This window comes from Hordeum vulgare, chromosome 5H (genome assembly GCF_904849725.1).
Source record: "Hordeum vulgare subsp. vulgare chromosome 5H, MorexV3_pseudomolecules_assembly, whole genome shotgun sequence".
NCBI classification, from domain to species: Eukaryota; Viridiplantae; Streptophyta; class Magnoliopsida; order Poales; family Poaceae; genus Hordeum; species Hordeum vulgare.
In genome coordinates this window covers 308,617,858-308,644,096 of record NC_058522.1, presented here as the reverse complement: position 1 = coordinate 308,644,096, position 26,239 = coordinate 308,617,858, and positions in this window count along the sequence as shown.

Genomic DNA, 26,239 nt, shown 5'->3' with positions numbered 1-26,239 from the left:
TGATGAATATCATCCAAACAAATCACCGACCCATTGCCTACGAGTTTGTCCCACTGCTGCTGTTACTTGTCTTGCTCTACTGCTACTGCTGTTACTACTGTTGTTGCTGCTGTTACTTGTCTTGCTCTTCTGCTACTGTTGTTACTACTGTTGCTGCTGCTGTTACTTGTCTTGCTCTGCTGCTACTGCTGTTACTACTGTTGCTGTTGTTGTTACTTGTCTTGCTGTTACTTGCTACTGTTGCTACTTGCTAATGTTGTCACTACCGATGTTCCTTGCCACTCCTATTACTCGTTACTTCGCTGCTACTACTTTGCTTGCAGATACTAATCTTTCAGGTGTGGTTGAATCTGACAGATTCAGCTGCTAATACTTGAGAGTATCCTCTCACCTCCTGTTGGCGAATCAACAAATTTGGGTCGAATACTCTGCCCTCGAAAACTGCTGCGAACCCACGCGTTGGTGGGCCGTCAACAACATTCTTCTAGTTTCGTTGCCGGGGAGTGCTAGCAGCATTCTTCTGGTGCCGTTGCAGGGGAAGGTCTGTTGTTATAGAATCATCATTCGTCTAGCTATTGCTAGAGAGTGCCTGTCAACCATGTCCTAAGCCAACTCCAAAGAAAAGAGGTATTCTATTCCTCAGTCCTGAAGATATGCAAGAAGCCAAGAAATCTATGCGAGAGAAAGGCATTAAATCTTAAGATGTCAAAAATCTACCACCTATCAAAGAGATCCATGGTCTTGATAACCCGATACAAGTAGTAGAAGTAAATTCTCTGCATAGGTTTGATGAGAGTGATATTCCTTTTGATAAACCTGCTAGTTTATGCCTGGATGAATTTGATAACTTTATTGCCAAACAACAAAGTTTCAATAATTATGTTAGCAGACAATTGGAAAAGAATGCTCGTATGCTTAGTCATTTAAGTGCTTTTGTGGACAGAAATGTCAATGATCTTAAGCTTCTGAGTAAGCATGCCTCTATGGTTACTACTCAGGTATAACAAGTACTTAAAGCTCAGAATGACGTGCTAAATGAGTTGAATGACAAATCCGTTAGAGTTGTTACTAGAGGCGGTAGAATGACCCAGGAACCTCTGTATCCTGAGGGTCATCCGAAGAAAATTGAACAAGATTCTCAAGGAGTTAGCACTGATGCTAGCAACCCTGTTGCTGCTACACCTGAGAGTCCAAATGATGCCTCTGTCTCTAATGCTAAAACACTATCTGGTGATGAACATGAGCCTAATGATAATATCAATAGTGATGTTCATGTAGATGCTCAACCTAGCAATGAAAAGGATGTGGAGATTGAACCTGATCTTGATAACCCACAGCCTAAGTATAGAAGATATGATAAGAATGACTTTGATACTAGGAAGCATTGTAAAGAAAGGGAACCATGGGTTCAGAAACCTATGCCCTTTCCTCCCAAACCATCCAAGAAAAAGGATGATGAGGATTTTGAGCCATTCGTTGAAATGATTAAACCTGTCTTTCTGCAAATGCGTTTGACACATATGCTCAAAATGTCTCCGTATGCTAAGTACATGAAAGATATTGTGACTAATAAGAGGAGGATACCTGATCTTGAGATCCCCGCCATGCTCGCTAATTACACTTTCAAGGGTGGAACTCCGAAGAAACTAGGTGATCCCGGTGTGCGCACTATACCTTGCTCCATTAAAGGCAACTACATTAGAACTGCGTTATGCGACCTTGGAGCCGGTGTTAGTGTTATGCCTCTCTCTCTATTTATCATAGACTTGAACTGAGTAAGTCGACACCCACTGAAATCTCTCTGGAAATGGCCGACAAATCAACTGCTTTCCCTATCGGCATTAGCGAGGATGTGCTTGTTGTGGTTGCTAACGTCACTATCTTAACAGACTTTGTTATCTTGGATATTCCTGAGGACGATGCCATGGCTGTCATCCTCGAAAGACCCTTTTTAAACACTGCAGGGGATATTATAGATTGCAACAAAGGCAATGTCACTTTCCATGTCAACGGTAATGAGCATACGGTGCACTTTCCGGAGAAACAATATCGAGTACATTGCATCAATGCTATCGAAAAGACTTCAGCGATTCTTATTGGGAGCTTTGAATGCCCTATTCCTCGTGTCAAGATGAAGTATGATTTGCTTGTTGGGGAGATACACATCCCCATTGAGGTGACCTAGTGACTATTCGAAAATTCTCCATTCTCTTTTGCGATTCGAGAAGTTTTGTCAAGGGGATTTGATCAACCCCATTGACGGATTTTTTTCGATGACCATGAGATGGATGAATCGAGGAGTCACAAACCTCTATTCCAAGCTTTCATTTTAGGTTGCTTAGAAGAAAAATGATAGGTTTAGTTTAGTTTTCCCTATTTTCTGTTTTAGCGTCCGGTAGAAAAGTACCCCGAAAATAGAAGTTCTCCGAACGCTGTGAAAATCAAGTATGATTTTTTCTAGAATTTTTGAAAAATACTGGGACAAAGAGTCTGTCTGGGGGCCACACCAGTGGGCCACAAGCCCTTGGGGCGCGGGCACCCCCCTGGCTGTGTACCCAGGCTTGTGGGGTCCACAGGCACCCCCTCCACTCATTCTTTCTCTCATCAGGTTCTCCTACCTCCGTAAAAAAATCGTTTCACAACTCAAACCCGTGTTCTTGGTCCTCTTGCTGGGATTTTCGATCTCTTTGCTCAAATCACCGTTCTCCGAACTGTTTTGGGGAAATTACTCCTTGGTAAGTGACTCCTCCATCGGTCCAATTAGTTTTTGCTCTAGTGCCTCTTACTCCGCGTATTTTTGCTGCCTCGGTGACATTGTTCTTGAGCTTTGCATGCTGATTTTAGCTGGTCCCAAGTAGTTTTGATACATAATATAGCCTCTAGGTACTTGTGGGAGTAGTTGCTACGAGTTTTGTTGAGCCTTAGTCACTTTTCCTTAGAATCACTAAAAAATTCAGAAATTTTCAGAGATAGAAAAGGGAAAAGATGAGGAGGTTCTTGAGAGGCTCGTCAAGCCATGACCCTAAGGATGATGGGAGTGAGAAGAAGCCCAAGTATCCAGTCCCTCGAGTCGCAGAAGTTTGAGCGTGCGAGTGGCCATGTGACGTGTTCTTACGCGCCGCTGGAATTTATGAGGACTTTTATCACTTGGTGAAGAACGCAGGCCTTACCGCCTTCGTTGAAGATAAGTGTTCGCAATACCTCCTCCTCACTAATATCTTCGTACAAAGCTTTAACTTTTATCTGAGGAAGAATCCTCCTATGGTTGAGTTTAAACTTTATGATGTCCCCCAGCGCATGTCACTCCAGGATTTTTGCAATGTTTGCAAATTACCTTACGTAGGGGATATTCATGAACCTCGTCCATGGGACTTGGAAGCTTTTATCGGTACAATTGTTGTAGGAGAGGAGAGAGGAGTGTCTTGCGCTAGAGCTACTAGCATTCATTTTCCCGTGCTTCGATACTTCTCACTATTTGTGGGAAAATGTTTGATTGACCGTGGGAAAGCTGGGTCACTTAGTTCCCCAGATCTTGCGTCTTCCGCGAAGCCCTTTATAACGATAAAACTTATAGCTTGGACGCTATAGTAGCTCAACGGTTGAACCTTAACTGTTCTAAAGGTGTTGTCTATGGAGGTATCTATGCTACCTGTCTTGCCAGACACTTTGAGATACCTATTAGACTGGAGGAGGAAGAAGAGATTCTTCTTCCCGAGAGATATCTAGATTACAATAGCATGGTTCGCCATGACTTTCTTGATAGAGATATAGGTGGAAGGATGATTTATAACCAGGTATTTAGTTAGGGTACTCGTGAGACTATTACTTTGCCTGCTCTTTCTTTGTTCAATCTTCATGCAGGCAGGTACATTATCATGCCCTCGGACATCTACGCATATTGGGGCTTGGCCCAACCACAGGTGCCCGTGCTCGAGCCACCAGTCGAGTACCAGACGCCAGTTTATCAGTGGGAGCCAGAGGAGCTCACACAGCAGTGGCATCCATAGTCCACTCCGGAGTAGCCCGGAGCTGGTTATTTCCCTCCTTGGGAGTAGACCAACTTAGGCCAAAAGCCTGAGCTTGGGGGAGTACATGTTCTCACCGACTTTACATTCTTGCTTGTGCTTTCACTTTGTTAGCCGGTGTTCAAATTTTGCCACTGGATCAACCATGCTAGTTTATTTTCTTTTTATCGTTTTCTTTTCGTTTGTCTGTCTAGTTTGAGAAAACCCAAAAATATTTTCTTTTCTTCTTTTGCTTGTTGGGAGCTTTCCCATGTAGATAGTTTTCTTTTTCTTTGGGTCAAGGTAGAAGATATTGGTTACAATGTTTAGTGGCTCTTGCATGCATACATGTGTAGCTTTCAAAGAGCCATATTACTTTGTCTTCTCCTTTGTGTTTGCCTGCAGATTCCAGCGTAGTCCATTGCATGAGCATGCTTATTATTGTTCACATCATTCGGTCGTGCAAGTGAAAGGCAATAATGACGATATATGATGAAGTGACTGAGCCTGGAAAAGCTGGTATGAACTCGATCTATTTTGGTTTTGTAAATATGACTAGCTCATCATGCCTGATTCAGCTTTGTTGTGAGAGAAACATGTTTGCAATGACAACTTACAGAAGATAGTTGCTTATGCCATGCTTATTTAGCTAGGAGCTTATACTGGTTTGTCTTGGTTGCCAACATGAATGTTGAGATGACTATGATGTACTATGATAGGACGGTATCCTCCTTTGAATGTTTCAAGTGGCTTGGCTTGGCGCATGTTCACGCATGTAGTTGAAACAAAATCAACATAGCCTCTATGATGTTCATATTCATGCTGATTTATGTCCTACTCATGCTTGCACTCAATGTTAGTTAATATCGATGCATTTTGATGACTGTTGTCGCTCTCTAGTTGGTCGCTTCCCAGTCTTTTGCTAGCCTTCACTTGTACTAAGCGGGAATACTGCTTGTGCATCCACCTCCATAAACCCAAAGTTGTGCCATATGAGTCCACCATACCTTCCTATTTGCGGTATCTACCTGCCGTTCCAAGTAAATTTGCATGTGCCACTCTCTAAATCTTCAAGAAATAATCTGTTTTGCATGCCCGAACCGCTCATGTGGTGAGAGGGGGCTATTGGTATCTTCCATGCTAGGCGTGTTATCCTCGATATGTTTTTATTCACTATCATTCATGAGAAAGGGGCCGGTAATTGAAATTCCCAGTTCCATACTCAAATCGAAAAGATAATTGCAAACAAAACTCCCCCAGGATTGATGTTGGTATGGACGGTACCCGAGGATTCGGCTAGACATGTAGTGTGATTAATTGGTGGTGGGGGAGTCAAAACTTTACTTTTCTGTTTGGAAACCGCCTATAGCATGTGTAGCATGGAAGATGTTGAGAACTCCTAGTCATTGCGTTGACAATGAAAGCATGTCACCCAAAATTATTATCTATGTTTTCAAAGCTTGAACTCTGGCACCTCTTCAAATCAATGCTTCCCTCTGGGAAGGGTCTGTCTATTTATGTTCCTGTTGAGTCATCCTCCTCTTACAAAGCACCAATTAGAGAGCACCTGTGTCATTTTTATGCTTTGCTTTTAACTGTGTTGAGTGTGACTATGACTGGATCTTCATTGCCTGGAATTACAATGTTTAGTCAGCCCTTGGCCTTTGAAGGTTCTCTGCATTTATGTTTTGTGGTCCCAAAAAGAGCTAGCGAAATACCATCTATTCGTACTGCTTCATGTTGTTTTGATTGAAGTGTTCACACTTGAGGCTTATTATTATTTACTCGCTAGTTGATTATGTCATTGATATGAGTTTATCGTGAGACCTAGATGTCATTTGCTTATGTGGTTTGCTTGTGATGTTGCTGAAATTCTGGTTAGGAGTTAGAAATAGTTGCAACAACAAGATCAAACAGAGTTCGTCAAAGTTTTTCTTTTGTCTCTCTCAGTTTGTCAACTGAGTTGCTTGAAGACAAGCAAGGCTTTAAGCTTGGTAGAGTTGATATGTCTCCGTCGTATCTACTTTTTCGAACTCTTTTGCACTTGTTCTGGACTCTAACTTGCATGATTTGAATGGAACTAACCCGGACTGACGCTGTTTTCAGCAGAATTGACATGGTGTTGTTTTTGTGCAGAAATGAAAGTTCTCGGAACCTCCTAAAAATTTACGGAGATTTTTTCTGGAATAAAAGAAAAATACCTGTGCAAAGATCCACCAGAGGGGGCGTGCCAGTAGGCCACAAGCCCACAGGCCGCGGCCACCCCCTATGGCCGCACCATGCAGGCTTGTGTGGCCCACGTGGCACCACCGCCCCCAAACTCAGCTCTATATCTTCCGTCTCGCCCGGAAAAAAATCAGAGAGAAGGTTTCATCGCGTTTTGCGATACGGAGGTGCCGCCACATCCCGTTCTTCATCTGGAGGGCAGATTTAGAGTCCGTTTTAGGCTCCGGAGAGGGGACATAGTCACCATCGTCATCATCAACCTTTCTCCATCGACAATTCCATGATGCTCTTCATCATTCGTGAGTAATCTCATCGTAGGCTTGCTAGACGGTGATGAGTTGGATGAGATCTATCATGTAATCGGGTTAGTTCTTGACGGGGATTGATCCCTAGTATCCACTATGTTCTAGATTGATGTTGCTACTACTTGGCTATGCTTAATGCTTGTCACTACGGCCCGAGTGCCATGATTTCAGATCTGAACCTATTATGTTGTCACCAATATATGTGTGTGTTAGATCCTATCTTGCAAGTTGTAGTCACCTACTATGTGTTATGACCCGGCAACCACGGAGTGACAATAGCCGGAACCACTCCCGGAGATGACCATAGTATGAGGAGTTCATGTATTCACCGTGTGTTAATGCGTTGGTCCGGTTCTTTATTAAAAGGAGAACCTTGATATCCCGTAGTTTCCATTATGACCCCGCTACCACGGGAGGGATGGACAATAGATGGCATGCAAGTTCTTTTCCCTAAGCACGTATGACTACATACGAAATACATGCCTACATTAGATTGACGAACGGGAGCTAGTTACATATCTCTCCGTGTTATACCTGTTACATGATGAATCACATCCTTCATACTCATCCATCACCGATCCACTGCCTACGAGTCTTTTACTACTAGTCCTCGCTACATTACTCTGTCTAGGCTTGTCCCTTGCTACAAAAGGGATTGGGCCACTTTGTCGTCACTTTGCTGCTGCTGTCACTACTACTGTTACCTGTTACTTTGCTGCTGCTGCTACTGATGTTCCTTGCTGCTTCGTTGTTACTTGTTGCAAGACTTTGTTGGCACTGACATCCCGTCAACAAGGCTTTTTACTCGCGCCATTGATACAACAGTTAGGAATAGTTTGCTATCAACAGATCGTTTCTGGCACCGTTGCTATCATACTACCTTGCTACTGATACTTTGCTTGGAGACACTAATCTTTCAGGTGTGGTTGAATCTGACACATTCAGCTGCTAATACTTGAGAATATTCTTTCGCTTCCCGTCGTGCGAACCAACAAATTTGGGTTGAATACTCTACCGTCGAAAACTGTTACGATCCCATACGCTTGTGGGTCATCACTCATACCTGTTCAATGAAATAACCAGTGGCAAGCCAATGAGTGCTTTGAATATACTCACAAACAGCCCATGATGTGGATAATACAGTTGGTACGATAATAGAGTGGTATGCAACTTTTGCGGAAAGCAAGCTTTGAATGTAAACAAACATGATCATAGACAGATATTGTCATGGGAACGAACCTGACAGTAGAGGTGTAGGGTACAAATGGAGAGGGCAGAGTCCTAGCTACGACAAGCTTGTACACAAGATGTATGAGTTCAGGCCCCTCTCTTGGAGGTAACATCCCTACGTATCAGTGCTAGGTAGCTCTTGCGGTGTGGATTGTCTAATACAGGGGGTGCGAACCCTTATGCCAGAGGGGAGGGGTGGCTTGTATAGAGTACACTACGCCTCATCAAGGCTTCAACATCTAAGGGCTCGATCAATATGAGTTAAAGATATACGCTACTGATAACGTATGCAAGTAATAAGTGCTATTAAAATCCATTGGCTGAACGTATGTTCGCTGGCCTTCGTGTGGGTGACTTCTAGTCTTTGATGTCCACTGGAACCATTCCAAGTGGATACAGGTCGTCGAGTGGATGGGAATGTAGTCAGAGTGTTTGCGTACCGAGTGACTTTTTAGGTGCCATGTCCATTGAGTCAGAATCTTCTGTGTGACCCTTGGCCTAATAATGAGGTACCCTTGGGTAGGACATTCATGTCAAGCCTGTGAACCTACCCTAGGTATATATCCCCATCATTAGCCCCCGAATGGATCGGGGTTCGAGTGACGAAGGCGTAGATGTGAGTTCTTGTCGAGCCATACAGACCTTGGTCATTTTCCTGGGATTGATAAAACTTTGTGTCTACTGAAATCTTCGTCATTCGGCTTGATCGATTTTGTTGCGAAGCGTGTCCAAGTGATTTTAGATGCTTGAAGTTATTCCGAGTGACTGACGAGATCTTTTTATATGACGGGTCACTGCGGCAAGCCCGGATTTCACGAGATACGAAATTTCGGTTTCCGCACGCCACGCGGGGATGACACAAATGTCAGGCCAAGTGGAACAACGACGCCTCGATTATCACACCATCTTCATTGCCATGAGTCACGTCTCCTCTAATATCGGGATAAGCTGACATCTTGTGAACCCACCAGTTAGTGACTCAGTCGGTTGGCTATATAAATGTGGTTGGGGCTATGGTTACGGCTATGCCTTGATCTTTGATCTCTTCTTTCTTCTCCTCCACCTTCATCCCGCAAGCTTTTCTCTGGATTTCCTCCACTGCCGCGACCATGTCGAAAAACAAGACCTCCAAGCTCGAGCATGTCAAGAAGGGCAGCAAGGAGAGGAAGCCAGGTCGGACCGTAGTGTCGCCGGAGTGGATTCAAGGGGATTTTCTCCCGTCCATCCTGACGAAGGAGGATGTCCTAGATCTCGTGGAGAACGAGATGATGGTCGAGAACTCTAGGAGATTGCCACAGGGGGAGCTTGAGTCGGCGCCTCATGAGGGGGAGCGGGTCCTTCTCCTCACACATGTCGAACAAGGTATTTCTCTGCCTCCACACCCTTTTATCCGGGGCTTCCTCTTTTACTTCGGGGCACAGCTTCACCATCTCCCACCGAACACAGTCGCGTACCTTTCTTCGATTATCACTCTATGCAAGTGTTTCCTAGGCTGCCCTTCTCACTAGCGGTTTGATGACACACGAGTGTAGGGGATCTATTGTAGACTTTTTGATAAGTAGGAGTGTCGAACCCAACGAAGAGCGGAAGGTACTGACAAGCGATCTTGAGGAAGGAATAACTGCAAGTACTGAAAGGTAACTCTTTATGGGTTTTATCGTATGAGCAACAAGGAAATAAATGAAGGAAAAGTAAATGGTGCCGAGGAGCAGCAAGTGGCCCAATCTGTTTGAACACAAAGGATAAGCCGAGGGACTGAACTTATAAAGACTAAGGCGTTCCTGAGGACACACGGGAGAGATAGTCAAGTGATTTCGCCATATTCTGTCTAGTACTATGTTTTGTATTGTTAAGTGTTATGTGGGTGGATCTTAACTAGTGCACCGTCTAGGATAAGACAAGTACACTCTTATGATTAATCCCTCTTGCAAGCATCCGCAAATACAAGAGAGAAATTAAGGCAAATCCTAGCCGTAGCAATAAGCTTTAGATCCAATACTCCCTCATGCAAAAGTATGCAAACTGGGGTTCAGGTTTCTGTCACTCCGGCAACCCACCATAAGCATTATTTATACATGATGTGTTCCCCTGGGTCCTTAAAAAGGCAAAGTGTTATGTAGTCGACGTTCACATAACACCACTAGAAGAATAACACCATAACTTAAATATCAATCAACACATATTACTTCAACATCATATGACTACTAGCATCTAAACTTTTCTCATGTCCCCAATAACTAACGAAACTACTCATAAGACATAAAAGAGATCATGATCAGAGGTGATGAAAATATGATTAACAATCTGGTCATAACAATAATCCTCCAACAAAAGTCAATAGCATTGACCACAAAAGAGTAATCAACACCGGTAGAGTAGAGGGGATGAATAGTGCAAGGTACAACTCCGATTGCAATGGTGAAGTGAGATGGGATGAAGATGGAGATGGTGCTAGTGATGGTGATGATGGTGATGATGATATCGATGATGCCCGTGACGATGGTGATGACGATGAGGACGATCTCCTCTTCCGGGAGGAGTTCTCCCCGATGGAATATGCCCGCCGGAAAGGTATTTTCTTATCTATAGGTTTTCTCCGTGGAGCGGCGGCGGAACTACGAAAACTCTTCTGTCCCCCGTAAATTTTAGGTCAAGAGGATCATATAGGCCAAATGAGAGCGCTGGAGGCGGGACCCACCACCCAGGCGGCCTCTGGGCGCGGCCTAGGGGTGGCCCGTGCCAGCAGGTCGCCTGGGTGACCTGTGGCCCCCCTCCGGCCCTTCTTCGGCCTATCTTCGGGATGTGTTCGGAAACTCCTTCCCTCAAATTTTTCAGCGCAATTGGAGATGTTCTAATATGGTAACTCTTCATGCTATTTTCTCCGCTCAATCCTGTGTCTGCTGTTTCGGCACCGGTAAGTTGTAAACTGTGTAAAATAAGCGAAAACACTATAAGTACATCATCATAATGTGAAATATATCAATGTATAGAGACAAATTATGATACAAAATAGTGATGCATTCTCGACGTATCAACTCCCACAAGATTATACATCGCTTGTCCCCAAGAAAATACTGAGCTTCGTAAACCTGTCCACAAGTTTAGAGAGTGAAGGGTCGACAAATAACAATACAGACAAGAAGCGTCATAATTTCTCTCCTAAGCTCGACCATCCTCAACAGCAATCTCAACTGATAACACTCATATGAAAGAGTAACATCAATCACAATCAAAATTAGAGCTAAGAAAACTCATCAAACGATGACAAACATGTCCTTGGTGAAAGAACAACTAATAACTTTTAACTTTTGCTCTTCCTCTTATATTTTGATGAGATCAATTGAAGCTTTTTTGAAAGAACATGTTATTAGTCAAGAAGTGAAAATGCTTACACAAAGGAAGATGTTTGCTTTAGCTAGGCTTAACAAACGACTTACTCATCTTAATGATGATGTCAACAAAGTTGTGATATAGCAATTCTCAATGAAACAATATAAATGCATGCATCTATGTCAACATAAAGTGTCTGCTCTTTTTTAGGATAGAAAGAACTAGGTTTATTGACTCAACATAAAAGTAAAAGAATATCCCTTCGCAGAGGGAATTAGGGAAAACTCATGTTCTAGAGCATTTAGGGATTTTAAAAATTAACAAGATTGTAAAACAAGCTTTTGAGAGGTGCATAATTTATCAACGAATGCTAGCAAATAGCCTAATACTTCTCATGCTGGACAAGTTTTGAGGAACGGCTCCCAAAGTGGGGACGATCATATCCCCTTAGTCTCCTTTGTTTATCACTACCAAAGTTTTCTGATTTCTCATCAACAAAGCGCGAAGGTTTTGTTTGTTGTTATTTTCTTTTACGAGCTGGGCGCGCTCATGCCAGTCCCTTCTGGTATTAGGGGTTCGCATATCAAACATGCAAACCCAGGATAAAACTTGTCTAGTATGAGAAGATCAAGAATTATCTACTACTTCCTCATGAGCTAAAACAGAGGCACAAAACAGGGTGTAATATTTGAAGGTTTAAAGATAGCACATGAGTAATATACTTTAGGAGTGGCGGTGAAGTACCATGTATAGGGAAGGTATGGTGGACTCTTGGGAAGGTTGAGGTTTCAGGGTATGGATGCACAAGCAGTATTCCCGCTTAGTGCAAGGGTTCGCTAGCAAAGTCTTTTGAGAGCACACAAATAATGTTGACTTGGATGCAAAACAATATAAAGTGTAACATAAAGAATTGGCATAAAACATCAAGTTGAATTCCTTGTCACCATAACACTTCAAGCATAAGAACATAAAGGTTTTGGCTATGTTGCTACTAGAAGAAAACTCATGCTTGTTGTTATGACCAATGCTATGTTTGCCAAGATTAAGTTAAGTTTTCAAAGCCATACCTGATATGAAAGGTCAATACTCCCATAAGAATCAGCTTATAAGATTTATTGCATGAAGAGAATACCAGGTGCAGCAAAGAAACAAATAAACTTCTCATTAATATTCCATCATCGACAACTGCACACTCACGGATACAAGACTCTCCACAAAGGAGTGATAGACCTCAATGCAAACACCTATTTCATAAGATAACTTCCCTAGACATGATACGACACTAAACTTCACCATAAAAGGTAAAGGATAAAAAATGAAGATACCGGGCACTCCCCAAGCTTGGAACAAGTTACAGGAATGCCATTACCCATGAAGATTTCACTCTTCATCCTTGTTCTTGTTCTTCAGGTAATCCTTAGCGAAAAGATTCCATAGCAAAGGTCCTCCCTCTACACATTATTCTTCAGTCTCGAGGATCCTGCTTTCGGCAGATAAGCCTATGCGCAAAAACATAAGTTCATACTCACAGTTCTGGTTTTGGAGGTCATAGATGTGCCCTTGAAGCTCGAACACTTTGGTTTCTAGTGCGGATATGATTGATCGCACTTCCTTCATCTCCTCCTCATGTTCCTTCTTTAGGTCGGTGATGATTTCGCAGTTGGCCTCGACACCACGCTCGATCATGAACTTGTACATGAAGACTTCTTGCTCCACTTCTTCCATCCTGGCCCTGGTGCTCCCCTCTTTGATAGTTCCCTTTGAATCTTCTTTGTGGAGGACACCATCCTCCACCCAAAGTGTTTGATGGTGTCTCTTTACCTCTGCGAGGTAAGGGTTGATGATGTTGACAAAGAACTTGTCCTTGGGGGATTTTGGGGAAGCCATGGCCCCTAGTTTTGCTGAAAGTTCTCCTGGCACAAACATGTCGAAAAATAAACGCACGGAATCGCAAGATATAAAGACGGGACGATCCGAGAGAATATATAGCAAATATTTCTGCATCAAAAGGAAGGTAACAAGACAAAGTGGGGTCGAAGACGGACTCCGGGTGGTCCGGGCGGCCTCGTGGCGTGGCCAAGAGGTAGCTCGCGCCCACATGTCGCCTGGAGCACCTGGAGTTCCTCTCCGGCTCCACTTAGGCTCGGAATTTTCCTAATTTTGCAAAAACACATAATTCGAAGCTTTTATTGATGTTCGCGAAGTTTCCTTGCCGTATTTCATACCTATTCTTATTCTACTTCTGCAGGTGTCTCACACAGTGTTGCAATATGTTCTTCATGAGTGGCTACCTGTATCACATCCACCTCTACATTGATAGGGTCTCCAGCCATGTAATGCTTGAGTCTTGTCCCATTCACAACATGTGGTTTTGTGCCTTCAAAATTATTAATCTTGATTGCACCGGAGCGGTAGACTTCTTCGATATGGTATGGTCCTTCCCACTTGGAAAGTAATTTATGTGGAGAAAACCTGAAATGAGATCTATACAATAAAACTTTATCACCAACATTAAATTCATGTTTCAAAATTCTCTTGTCATGCCACTTCTTTACCTTTTCTTTGAACATTTTTGCACTCTTGTAAGCTTCACTTCTCCACTCGTATAGAGAAGTCAAGTTCATGAGACACTTTTCATCAGCAAGCTTTGGGTCTGCATTAAGCTCTCTAACAGCCTAGAAAGCTTTGTGCTCTAACTCTAAAGGTAGATGACATGCCTTTCCATAGACCATCTTATACAGAGACATCCCCGTGGGATTTTTGTAAGCAATTCTATACACCCACAATGCATCTCCTAGCTTATTAGACCAGTCCTTTCTAGAACTGTTCACTGTCTTTTGCAAGATCAACTTGGTCTCTCTATTTTTGAGCTCAACTTGCCCACTTGTTTGAGAGTGGTAAGGTGAAGCAATTCTACGATTATATTCATATTTGGCTAGAGATTTTCTAAAACCACCGTGTGTAAAATGTGATCCTCCGTCTGTCATGAGGTACCTGGGTACACCAAACCTAGGGAAGATTACATCCTTGAGCATTTTCAAAGATGTCTTGTGATCAGCACTTTTAGTGGGGATTGCTTCAACCCACTTGGTCACATAATCAACAACCACTAAGATGTGAATGTATTTGTGTGAAGGAGGGAAAGGACCCATAAAATCAAAGCCCCAGCAATCAAAAGGCAAAATGACTAGAGAATAATTCGTAGGCATCTCATTCCTCCTATTAATATTACCAACTCTCTGGCACTTATCACGAGATAAAACATAATTTATAGCATATTTAAAGAGAGTAGGCCAATAAAAACCTGACTAGAGAACCTTGTGTGTGGTCCTCTCACCGGCATGATGTCCTCCATAAGGACTGCTATGACATTTTCTCAAGATATCCTTCTGCTCATGCTCCGGTATACATCTCCTCACAATTCCATCCGCACCGTCTTGAAAAAGATGTGGGTCATCCCAAAAGTAATACCTCAAGTCGTGGAAGAACTTCTCCCTCTGCTGGAATGTTAAACCTGGAGGCCAAAATTTTGCAACAATAAAGTTAGTATAATGTGCATACCATGGATCGGAATTATATTATACTTTCAAAACAACTAACTCTTCATCAGGAAAACTGGTGTTGACCGGAATAGGATCATGTGGTATGTTCTCCATCCTGGAAAGGTTATCTGCTACAAGATTGTCGGATCCCTTCCTATCAACAATCTGCAAATCAAATTATTGAAGAAGAAGGACCCATCTATTAAGCCTTGGTTTGGCATCCTTCATTTCCATAAGATACTTAAAAGCAACATGATCAGTATGAATGATGCCTTTGGAATAAACAATGTAAGGCCTAAACTTATCACAAGCAAACAATACCGCTAAAACCTCTTTCTGAGTAGTAGTGTAATTCTTTTGAGCACTATCAAGGGTTTTGCTAGCATAATGTATAACATTCAATTTCTTATCAACCCTTTGTCCTAACACAACTCCAACAGCAAAATCAGTAGCATCACACATGACAAAATGCAAATTCCAAACAGGTGGTTGGACTATAGGGGCGGTTGTCAAGGCTTTCTTAAGAACTTCGAAGGCTTCCTTACAATCTTCATCAAACACAAAAGGAATATCCTTATGGAGAAGAATAGTGAGGAGTTTTGAAGTCTTAGGAAAGTCTTTAATAAATCTTCTATATAAACCAACATGACTGAGGAAACTACTAATACCTTTGATGTCCTTTGGATAAGGCATGCTCTTGATTGCTTCGACTTTTGCCCTCTCCACCTCGATCCCCTTTTCAGAAATCTTGTGGCCAAGAACAATTCCCTCATTGACCATGAAACGGCACTTCCCCCAGTTGAGTACCAAGTTCGTCTCCTCACATCTCTGCAAAACTTTATTAAGGTTGTGGAGACAATGGTCAAAATAGGTTCCATAGACGGAGAAATCATCCATGAAGACCTCCACAATTCCTCACAAAAACCATGAAAGATAGCAAACATACACCTTTGAAAAGTTGCAGGAGCATTGCATAAACCAAAAGGCATACGTCTATAAGCATAAGTACCAAAGGTACAAGTAAAAGTGGTCTTCTCTTGATCGGCAGTGTTAACATGAATTTGAGAGAAGCCAGAGTACCCATCAAGATAGCAATTGTGAGTGTTTTTGGATAACCTTTCAAGCATTTGGTCGATGAAGGGTAGTGGATAGTGGTCCTTCCAGGTTGCCTGGTTCAACTTCCTATAATCAATAAACATTGTATGTCCAATAATAATTCTTTGAGGTATTAGTTCATTCTTATCATTAGGAACCACAGTCGTACCTCCTTTCTTGGGAACACAATGTATCGGACTTACCCACTTACTATCAGCTATAGGGTAGATAATACATGCGGCTAGAAGCTTAAGGATTTTGGTCCTCGCAACATCCTTCATCTTCGGGTTCAAACGTCGTTGATGATCAACAACCGGCTTAGCATCAGGCTCCAGATTGATAGTATGCTGACAAATAGATGGACTGATCCCCTTAAGATCATCAAGGGTATTAACAAATATTGCCTCGGTGTTTACGAAGGACTTCTAATAATCACTCTTCTTCATATCCTGAAAGTTTAGAATTGATAATAAGAGGATATACTTTCTTTTCATTTAAATAAGCATACTTGAGCGTATTGGGAAGAGGTTTAAGATCAAACATCGGGTCTTCTTTTGGATTCGATAAAATTCCCAAAGGCTCAACCGGAAGTTTGTTCTTTAGGATAGCTGGTTGTCTCAAGAATATGTCATCTAGCTCATTCCATATCATTCTCATGGTCCTCCATAAATTGCTGGAAAGGATCGTTAGGAGGAATAGCAATAGAAGCAATCTCTTGAATAATTTTATCATTACTAGGCAGATCAGTACCACGAGTTTGCTTCAAGAATTTAGAAAAGGTAAATTGATATGGCTCACAATTAAATTCAAGAGATACTTTTCCTTTCCTGCAATCTATAATAGCTTCACAAGTTTTGAGAAGGCCTGCCAAATATAATAGGGCAAAAACTATCTTGCACTGAACCAAGTACTAGAAAGTCGGTAGGATATTTTACCTTTCCACATAGAACATCAACAGCTCGCACAATTCCAATAGGAGAGATAGTTTCTTTGTTTGCAAGATGGATAGTAACATCAAATTCTTCAATTTCACATGGTAGAATCTCATTCATGATCTCTTGATAAAGTGAAAAAGGAATAGCACTAGCACTGGATCCCAAATCACATAACCCATAATAATTATGATCTCTTATTTTAACAGATACAACTGGAGTACCTGAAATTGGGCCCTTATTCTTGGCTGTAACCACTAGTAGAAAACGGGCCTTTGGCCTGGACCATTTAGTCCCGGAGTGCCTCTGGGCTGGGACTAAAGGCCCGGCCACGTCGCCCCAATTCTCAATGCCTCCCTCGAGGCTTTAGTCCCGGGCCTTAAGGAGCCTTTAGTCCCGGTTCGTGTCCCAAACCAGGACTAAAGGGCTACGTGGCGGGCGGTGGTGGTGGCAACCGTTCGTATCCCCCTTTAGTCCCGGCTAGTGGCTCAACCCGGGACTAAAGGCCTAACACGTGGCATGCCGTGGTTGTGGCGGCGGTTGGTATACCTCTTCTAGTCCCAGTTGATGGCTCAACCCGGGACTAAAGGACTAACACGTGGCCTGCCGTAGTGGGGCGATCGTTGGCATACCTCTTTAGTCCCGGCTGGTGGTTGAACCCGGGACTAAAAGCCTAACACGTGGCCTGCCGTAGTGGTGGCAACCGTTTGGTATACCTCATTAGTCCCGGTTAGTGGCTCAACCCGGGATTAATGGCCCAAACGGTTTGCATCCCGCGTCGTTTCGGGCGATGAAAAGCACGAACCGAAGCGTATAGTCGCCATTTCTCTATTCTTCTTCTCTCTCACGTCGCCCTCTCTGTTCTTTGTAGCGACCCGACTCAAGACGAGTCAAGCCTCTGTGTTTCTGTGCCATCCCTGGATCAGTATGCTGGCACACATAGTACATCAATGTATATATCAAAGTGCAATCACATGTAAATAGCGTAAAACTGATATATACCTTAATTATCTCAGCGGAAGCGGTCAAGGGAGTGGAGTCCCAATAAACACCAACGGCAAGTTGAGTGTAGACCGTAACCCTGAATCGTACTCTTACTCGTCGAAGAAAATATCTGCAACATAAGACGTTGCAGCCGTGTAGGTGAGCATATTGAATATGCCGGCAAGTCACATAAGAGAGGGGTAAAATGTCATCTATACTATAAGCATATATGGCAGGTGGGGGTTATAAGTTTTAGCGTAAAGGAAATTTTCTCCTACAACAAGAGAGGGCTAAAAGCAAAATGTTACTACATTGTTGGTTGTTAACGAGATGGTTCCGCCAACTAGTTCTCGTACCCGAGTTGTCAACAATTACCCTCATCAAATATATTTAATGGTGTTGAGAAATCCAGATAACTTCAGTTCCTTTGGTTCAAGTTGTCCATGACCGTGGACACGGCTAATCGATTAGGTTTGAGTACTCTGCAGAGTTTTGCACACGTTCCCCACAAGATTTGATCGCCTCCGTGTATGTCCTCGCACTTCAGGGTGTTTAAAGACCGGATGATCAAAACATGGTCTTTCAACGGGTCCCTCTGAATCCCTGTCGGTGCCCATCCATTCCTACCGTTCTTCTACATCTGCTAGCACCACCTGTCCAGAGTCGCCGCGTTGTCCAACCAAGCCAGAGCCCATAATGACTTGGGGATGTGCAGGTAAGCCTTGGGTCTTGAAAATATCCGTCCGTCTCTTTGAGCCTGGGTGAAGCTTTCCGCAGGATGACATGGCCTCTCCAGCATCCCGGGCATCCACTGGGTTCTCCAGGGAGCCGATCAACCGTCCTTCACCCAGAGTTGCATTGCATCCGAGGTCTTGAAAATCTTGTCTTAGCCGGTCTTGATTATTATATCAACCTCGCATAACTCGTGATATGCACTCAACCGAAATCCCGTCTACTCAAGCATAGCAATATGAAATTGTCGTCCCGGGGCCAAGTATCGGGGTTGTTGTGTGCCTACCACATGATACTACAAATATTACTAAAGTTTCCAAGTACCTAAGCAGCATGCAAATTTGGGCATAGGATGGTAGAACTACGATGCATAAAAACATAGTTGATAGTATGATCAAAGTCACTTGCCTGGTGATGTTGACGAAGAAGAATTTCTCGAGAAATAACTTGATAGACTACTCGTCACTCTCCGATGAAATATATATAACAAACATATCATTCACATAAGCACTCATACTAGCAATCATTCCAACAATCAAAACAAAAGAGAGAGCGAATAGGAAACCGAAAGAAACTTTAAATAAGACGAGGGAGTCTTCTACTACGTCAAACACTAAATAGTTTTTGTCTAACATAAAATAATAACAGGGAACCAAGATATAAATCTAACTAAGATAAAACAAAGTATTTTTCACAAAACTTTTTGAAAGTATTCCCAAACGGGATTTGAAACAGTGTAGAAAACAATTCCAAGTTACTAAGGAACTAGAATTGATTTCATGAAAACAAATAAAACTAAAATAAAAACTTTTTGCAAAACTACTGTTTATCTAACATAAACAAAACATAATATTTCTGAAATAATAAAGAAAATATTTTAAAAACAATTCTAGAAAAGGACTTAGCCGCAATCCTAAAAGAGGTGAAACAGAAATTGTTTCACAAGAAACAGTGAGCTAAATACTCAAACAAATCTGAAATTTTTACCACTAATAAATAAGATCACTAGTGATCAGTACCAAAAGGAATCAAATTAAAAGCTATTTCTAAACTCCTGGAATAAGCAAAACAAGGTTTAAACTAAATCTGATCTAACTTATATTTTAAAATTTCAAACATAGACAAATTATATGTTTTTGAAAACTACAGGAAATTTGTGAGCTACTGGAAAAAGAATCACTATCATTGGACTTCGGGATCAAAAGTTAGAGGCTAAACAAGATCGGAAATTTCTGTTTTTGAACTAAACAGAGAAAAAACTGAATAAAAGCTAACTAATGAACGGGCCACGTGGCGATCTCTGGTTGGCGTAGACCTGTGCGCTGCGGTGCTAAACTAACAAACGTCCTCACATTAGAAGAAAACTGTTGGGCTAACTAATTAAATAAAAACCACCGCCGATTCTTTTAGAAAACCGAAGGGGTAAGTACCTATGTAATCTATACCGTTGAGAATAGATCTAAGGGTAGAAATAAAAAAAATAGATCAAGTAAAAGAAAAAAAGAGAAGGGAGGAGGGGTTAGCTCGTGCTCCAGAGGAAAGCACGGCGGGGCACTCTCCAGCGATGGGGAGCTCCAGCTGGGTGGGGAAGGGGTGGCCGGCGAGGTAGTGGGGAGGCAGGGGGCGGTGGAGGCTCCTGTGGGGAGGGAGGCGAGGTGGAGGGAGCCTGCAGGTGGGGGAGGGGCGACGGGGAAGCTACTGGCGGTCCTGCTGCTCGCTGGTTCCAGGGAGGGGCGAGGTTGTAGGGCGACGGGGTGGGGAGGGGCGGCGGTTGAGGGGGGGCGAAGGGTGGAGGGGCTCCAGGGAAGGGAGGGTGCAGGGGGCCGACGGTGGGGAGCTCCCGTGAGTTCTCTGGTGCCAACTCCGGGGAGATGGCGCGCGAGCTAGAGGCGAGGAGAGGCGGCGGTTTCAACGGGAATGGAACGAGGGGGCCATGGGGGTTCTTATAGAGGCGCTAGGAGGCGCTGGGAGGGAAGGTGCTTCGCGAATCCCGGAGGTGGGGATTCTTCTCTCCATGGATGGAAAGTTGTGGGACAAGAGAGGAAACACAGGAGGAAGAAGATCTTCCTGGGCCAGAGAAAAAGGAAAGCTCTTAATGGGCCACCTGGAGTTTCCTAATAAAAACGATTTCTTTCCTATTTTTAAAACTAGGAAACTAAAACGATAAAAAGGAAATCAAATCAATTCGGAATAAAGAGTTTCTATATACTAAAATTATCAGAAAAATAAAATATAAATGATGGGCATTTTTTCACGGCAAAAATAAAAACTTCAGAAAAAATTATTTTCACAAAATTGCCTAAAAGGTTTATTTTCTTTTGCAAATAATTTTCAAATGACCCTCTAAGTTTTAGGGTTCAAATAACTTTCAAAATTCCCGTGGGTTTGAGGGTCATGTTCCTCCTCTCTAGAATGTATTTCCCAGCATTTCTTGCACGAAGAAAACGAATGGAAATGCAAAAGAATTCAAATGCAAATATCTCCGTTCAAATTATTTATAGTTGAAGAAGTCATGTCATCTTCTCTCTTTGCTTTTAAAAGATTGAATTTGAATTCACCGGAGAAGGGGAAGTCATTTTATTCCCTCTCATTCAAAAGTTTTGAAAAGTTTCAAATTTGCACTCAAGTTTCAATCACACAAGCAAACAAACAAACAATCAATCTAATAATTATATTAACATTCCAAAATTTATAATTTTGGGATGTTACATTCTTCTTCTCTCTCGCCCTCTATCATGAACCTGAGCACGGAGGTGCCGTTTTTCCTTCAACAGTTGAAGGAACGATGGTTTAACCACGCACCGGATCATGAGAAGTTCTTCGGGCTTGATCTGGAGTACACGGCCGATCAACGTGGTGTCGCCGTCATCCAAATATGCTTCGCAACCCATGTCTTGATCTTCCAATGGGCGAAGTAAGTTTTGAGGCTTTATTTGATCCAAGATAATCCCTCCCCTAGGGTCACTACTCCCACGTTCACATGGATTTTGTGTATTTGTGTATCTGATTAAGTAGCGTAGTAGATTTTGTGTATTTGTACATTTGATTTAGTAGTGTAGTATGTGTGGAATACATTTGATTTAGTAGTGTAGTACATTTGATTTAGTAGTGTAGTACATTTGATTTAGTATTGGAATACATTTTATTTAGTAGTGTAGTACATTTGATTTAGTAGTGTAGTACATTTGATTTAGTAGTGGAATACATTTGATTTAGTAGTGTAGTACATTGGATTTTGTGTATTTGTACATTTGATTTAGTAGTGTAGTACATTTGATTTAGTAGTGTAGTATGTGTGGAGTACATTTGATTTATTTGTGTTCATTTATAATTCACATTGGATCGAATTTTGTCAATCCGATAAGACTTAGTTTGTAGTTTGGATTTACTAGTTAACAAGCTTTCTTTTGTTTGCATACTATGCATAATGTCCATAATCTATCATAGTGAATTCCACGTATAAGTTTATTTGTTTCTATCATAGTTGGTTCCCTTCAAATAGTTGTAGTGAAATATGTTTCCTTATTGCAGCAGTAGGTTCATAATCTATCTCTAGGTTCCATTGCATATGTGCTATATGAATCCTAAAGATAAGTTTCTCTTTAGTTGTAGTGAAACATGTTTCCTTATTGCAGCAGTATGTAACATTTGGTCCATTTTAATTTGTTACTGTTGCAGGAGTGACAAGCATTGTCCAGGACTCATGGAGTTCCTTCGCAGCAGCGTCACTTTTGCTTCCGTTGACATAAGGAACGACAGGCTGAAGATGAGGCACAGCTTCGGTATTGAGATACCAGCTGGTTGCCTCGTTGATATCCAAACGATATTCAAGCTTCAACATGACACGACTTCGATGGCTCGTATGGCAGTTGCCTTGATCGACGATTCATATGCTGATATGAAGACCAGTTTCCCAAGGTCTCAGCACAAACTTTGGGAGAAGGGCCCACTTGATGATATCAACATTGAGTATGCAGCAAAAGATGCATATGTTTCATACGAGTTGTACCGCAAAATTCGACTCGTCCACTATGGCCAGTGTCACCTATATCCCCTCGAGGAAGGTGGACATTCTGATTCAGATGATTCAGACGAGTGGTGTTCTTAACGTCGAACACTTGTATATATATCTATTGTAGCTATTATTATGTACTGTTTGGACTAGTATCATGTACTTCTTGGACCAATTTATATATGTCTAGTTTCTGTTTGTGCCATTATAGTTTCCAAATTTGAATGGTTTAGCCCTTTCTAACTTCATTTGCTACTTTTGAATGGTTTAGCCCTTTCTAACTTCATGGTATCATGCATTTCGACCACATATATATACAAAAAGTCTTCAGTTCAAATAAGTTCAAAAAATGAAATCCCTTTTGTAACAGATATGTTTTTGATTAAAACAATCACTTCTCCTTCTTCTCCTTGTGATAGATATTGGTTATGCACTAGGGGAAGTAGGAGTAGCGACCATCATCGACGGTTGAAAAATCAGGTGAGCTAGTGTCCACCATATATGAGAGAACAAGAAATCCCTTTGTGATGTGCCTTTGAATGGTGCATTTTGAACACACAAAGTGTATGGAGTTCAAATAAGTAAAAAAATGAAATCCCTTTGTAAGAGATGAGTTCTCGTTCGAAACCCTGCTACTTCGAGAGAGATTGTCAGTTTTGTACACGAAGTGCATCCAGTTTTTGTCGTAGCCCTCTCAACTTTTTAACACATGCTATGTGGGTGAAATGATGATAGCATGCCAACTTTCAACATTTTCAGAGTTCATTTGTAGTGTTTTCAGTTTCAGGGTCAACTAGCTCAAAAAAAAGTAAATGCACGAAATATAACAAATGAAGTCAGAAATTGTTGAAATTTTGTGATGTGCCTTTGAATGGTGCATTTTGAACGCACAAAAAGTATGGAGTTCAAATAAGTAAAAAAAATGAAATCCCTTTGTAAGAGATGAGTTCTCGTTCGAAACCCTGCTACTTCGAGAGAGATTGTTAGTTTTGTACACGAAGTGCATCTAGTTTTTGTCGTAGCCCTCTCAACTTTTTAACACATGCTATGTGGGTGAAATGAAGATAGCATTCCAACTTTCAACATTTTCAGAGTTCATTTGTAGTGCTTTTCAATTTCAGGGTCAACTAGCTCAAAAAAATAAGTACATGCACGAAATATAACAAATGAAGTCAGAAATTGTTGAAATTTTGTGATGTGCCTTTGAATGGTGCATTTTGAACACACAAAAAGTATGGAGTTCAAATAAGTTTAAAAAACAATCACTTCTCCTTCTTCTCCTTGTGATAGATATTGGTTATGCACTAGGGGAAGTAGGAGTAGCGACCATCATCGACGGTTGAAAAATCAGGTGAGCTAGTGTCCACCATATATGAGAGAAGAAGAAATCCCTTTGTGATGTGCCTTTGAATGGTGCATTTTGAACACACAAAGTGTATGGAGTTCAAATAAGTAAAAAAATGAAATCCCTTTGTAAGAGATGAGTTCTCGTTCGAAACCCTGCTACTTCGAGAGAGATTGTCAGTTTTGTACACGAAGTGCATCCAGTTTTTGTCGTAGCCCTCTCAACTTTTTAACACACGCTATGTGGTTGAAATGATGATAGCATGCCAACTTCCAACATTTTCAGAGTTCATTTGTAGTGCTTTTCAATTTCAGGGTCAACTAGCTCAAAAAAACAAGTAAATGCACAAAATATAACAAATGAAGTCAGAAATTTTTGAAATTTTGTGATGTGCCTTTGAATGGTGCATTTTCAACACACAAAAAGTATGGAGTTCAAATAAGTTTTAAAAAAATGAAATCCCTTTGTAAGAGATGAGTTCTCGTTCGAAACCCTGCTACTTCGAGAGAGATTGTAAGTTTTGTACACGAACTGCATCCAGTCTTTGTCGTAGCCCTGTCAACTTTTTAACACATGCTATGTGGGTGAAATGATGATAGCTTGCCAACTTTCAACATTTTCAGAGTTCATTTGTAGTGCTTTTCAATTTCAGGGTCAACTAGCTCAAAAAAATAAGTAAATGCACGAAATATAACATATGAAGTCAGAAATTGTTGAAATTTTGTGATGTGCCTTTGAATGGTGCATTTTGAACATACAAAAAGTATGGAGTTCAAATAAGTTTAAAAAAATAAATCCCTTTGTAAGAGATGAGTTCTCGTTCGAAACCCTGCTACTTCGAGAGAGATAGTCAGTTTTGTACACGAACTGCATCCAGTCTTTGTCGTAGCCCTCTCAGCTTTTTAACACATGCTATGTGAGTGAAATGATGATAGCAAGCCAACTTTCAACATTTTCAGTATCATCATTTTCAGAGTTCATTTGTAGTGCTTTTAAATTTCAGGGTCAACTAGCTCAAAAATTTAACTAAATGCACGAAATATAACAAATGAAGTCAGAAATTGTTGAAATTTTGTGATGTGCCTTTGAATGGTGCATTTTGAACATAGAAAAAGTATGGAGTTCAAATAAGTTTAAAAAAATGAAATCCCTTTGTAAGAGATGAGTTCTCGTTCGAAACCCTGCTACTTCAAGAGAGATTGTCAGTTTTGTACACTAACTGCATCCAGTCTTTGTCGTAGCCCTCTCAACTTTTTAACACATGCTATGTGGGTGAAATGATGATATCATGCCAACTTTCAATATTTTCAGAGTTCATTTGTAGTGCTTTTCAATTTCAGGGTCAACTAGCTAAAAAAAATAAGTAAATGCACGAAATATAACAAATGAAGTCAGAAATTGTTGAAATTTTGTGATGTGCCTTTGAATGGTGCATTTTGAACACACAAAAAGTATAGAGTTCAAATAAGTTTTAAAAAATGAAATCCTTTTGTAAGAGATGAGTTCTCGTTCGAAACCCTGCTACTTCGAGAGAGATTGTCAGTTTTGTACACGAACTGCATCCAGTCTTTGTCGTAGCCCTCTCAACTTTTTAACACATGCTATGTGGGTGAAATGATGATAGCATGCCAACTTCCAACATTTTCAGAGTTCATTTGTAGTGCTTTTCAATTTCACGGTCAACTAGCTCAAAAAAATAAGTAACGAAATATAACAAATAAAGTCAGAAATTGTTGAAATTTTGTGATGTGCCTTTGAATGGTGCATTTTGAACACACAAAAAGTATGGAGTTCAAATAAGTTTTAAAAAATGAAATCCCTTTGTAAGAGATGAGTTCTCGTTCGAAACCATGCTACATCGAGAGAGATTGTCAGTTTTTTACACGAACTCCATCCAGTCTTTGTCGTAGCCCTCTCAGATTTTTAACACATGCTATGAGGGTGAAATGATGATAGCATGCCAACTTTCAACATTTTTAGAGTTCATTTGTAGTGCTTTTCAATTTCAGGGTCAACTAGCTCAAAAAATAAGTAAATGCACGAAATATAACAAATGAAGTCAGAAATTTTTGAAATTTTGAGATGTGCCTTTGAATAGTGCATTTTGAACACACAAAAAGTATGGAGTTCAAATAAGTTTAAAAAAATGAAATCCCTTTGTAAGAGATGAGTTCTCGTTCGAAACCCTGCTACTTCGAGAGAGATTGTCAGTTTTGTACACGAACTACATCCAGTCTTTGTCGTATCCCTCTCAGCTTTTTAACACATGCTATGTGGGTGAAATGATGATAGCATGCCAACTTTCAACATTTTCAGAGTTCATTTGTAGTGCTTTTCAATTTGAGGGTCAACTAGCTCAAAAAAAAAGTAAATGCACGAAATATAACAAATGAAGTCAGAAATTGTTGAAATTTTGTGATGTGCCTTTGAATGGTGCATTTTGAACACACAAAAAGTATGGATTTCAAATAAGTTTAAAAAAATGAAATCCCTTTGTAAGAG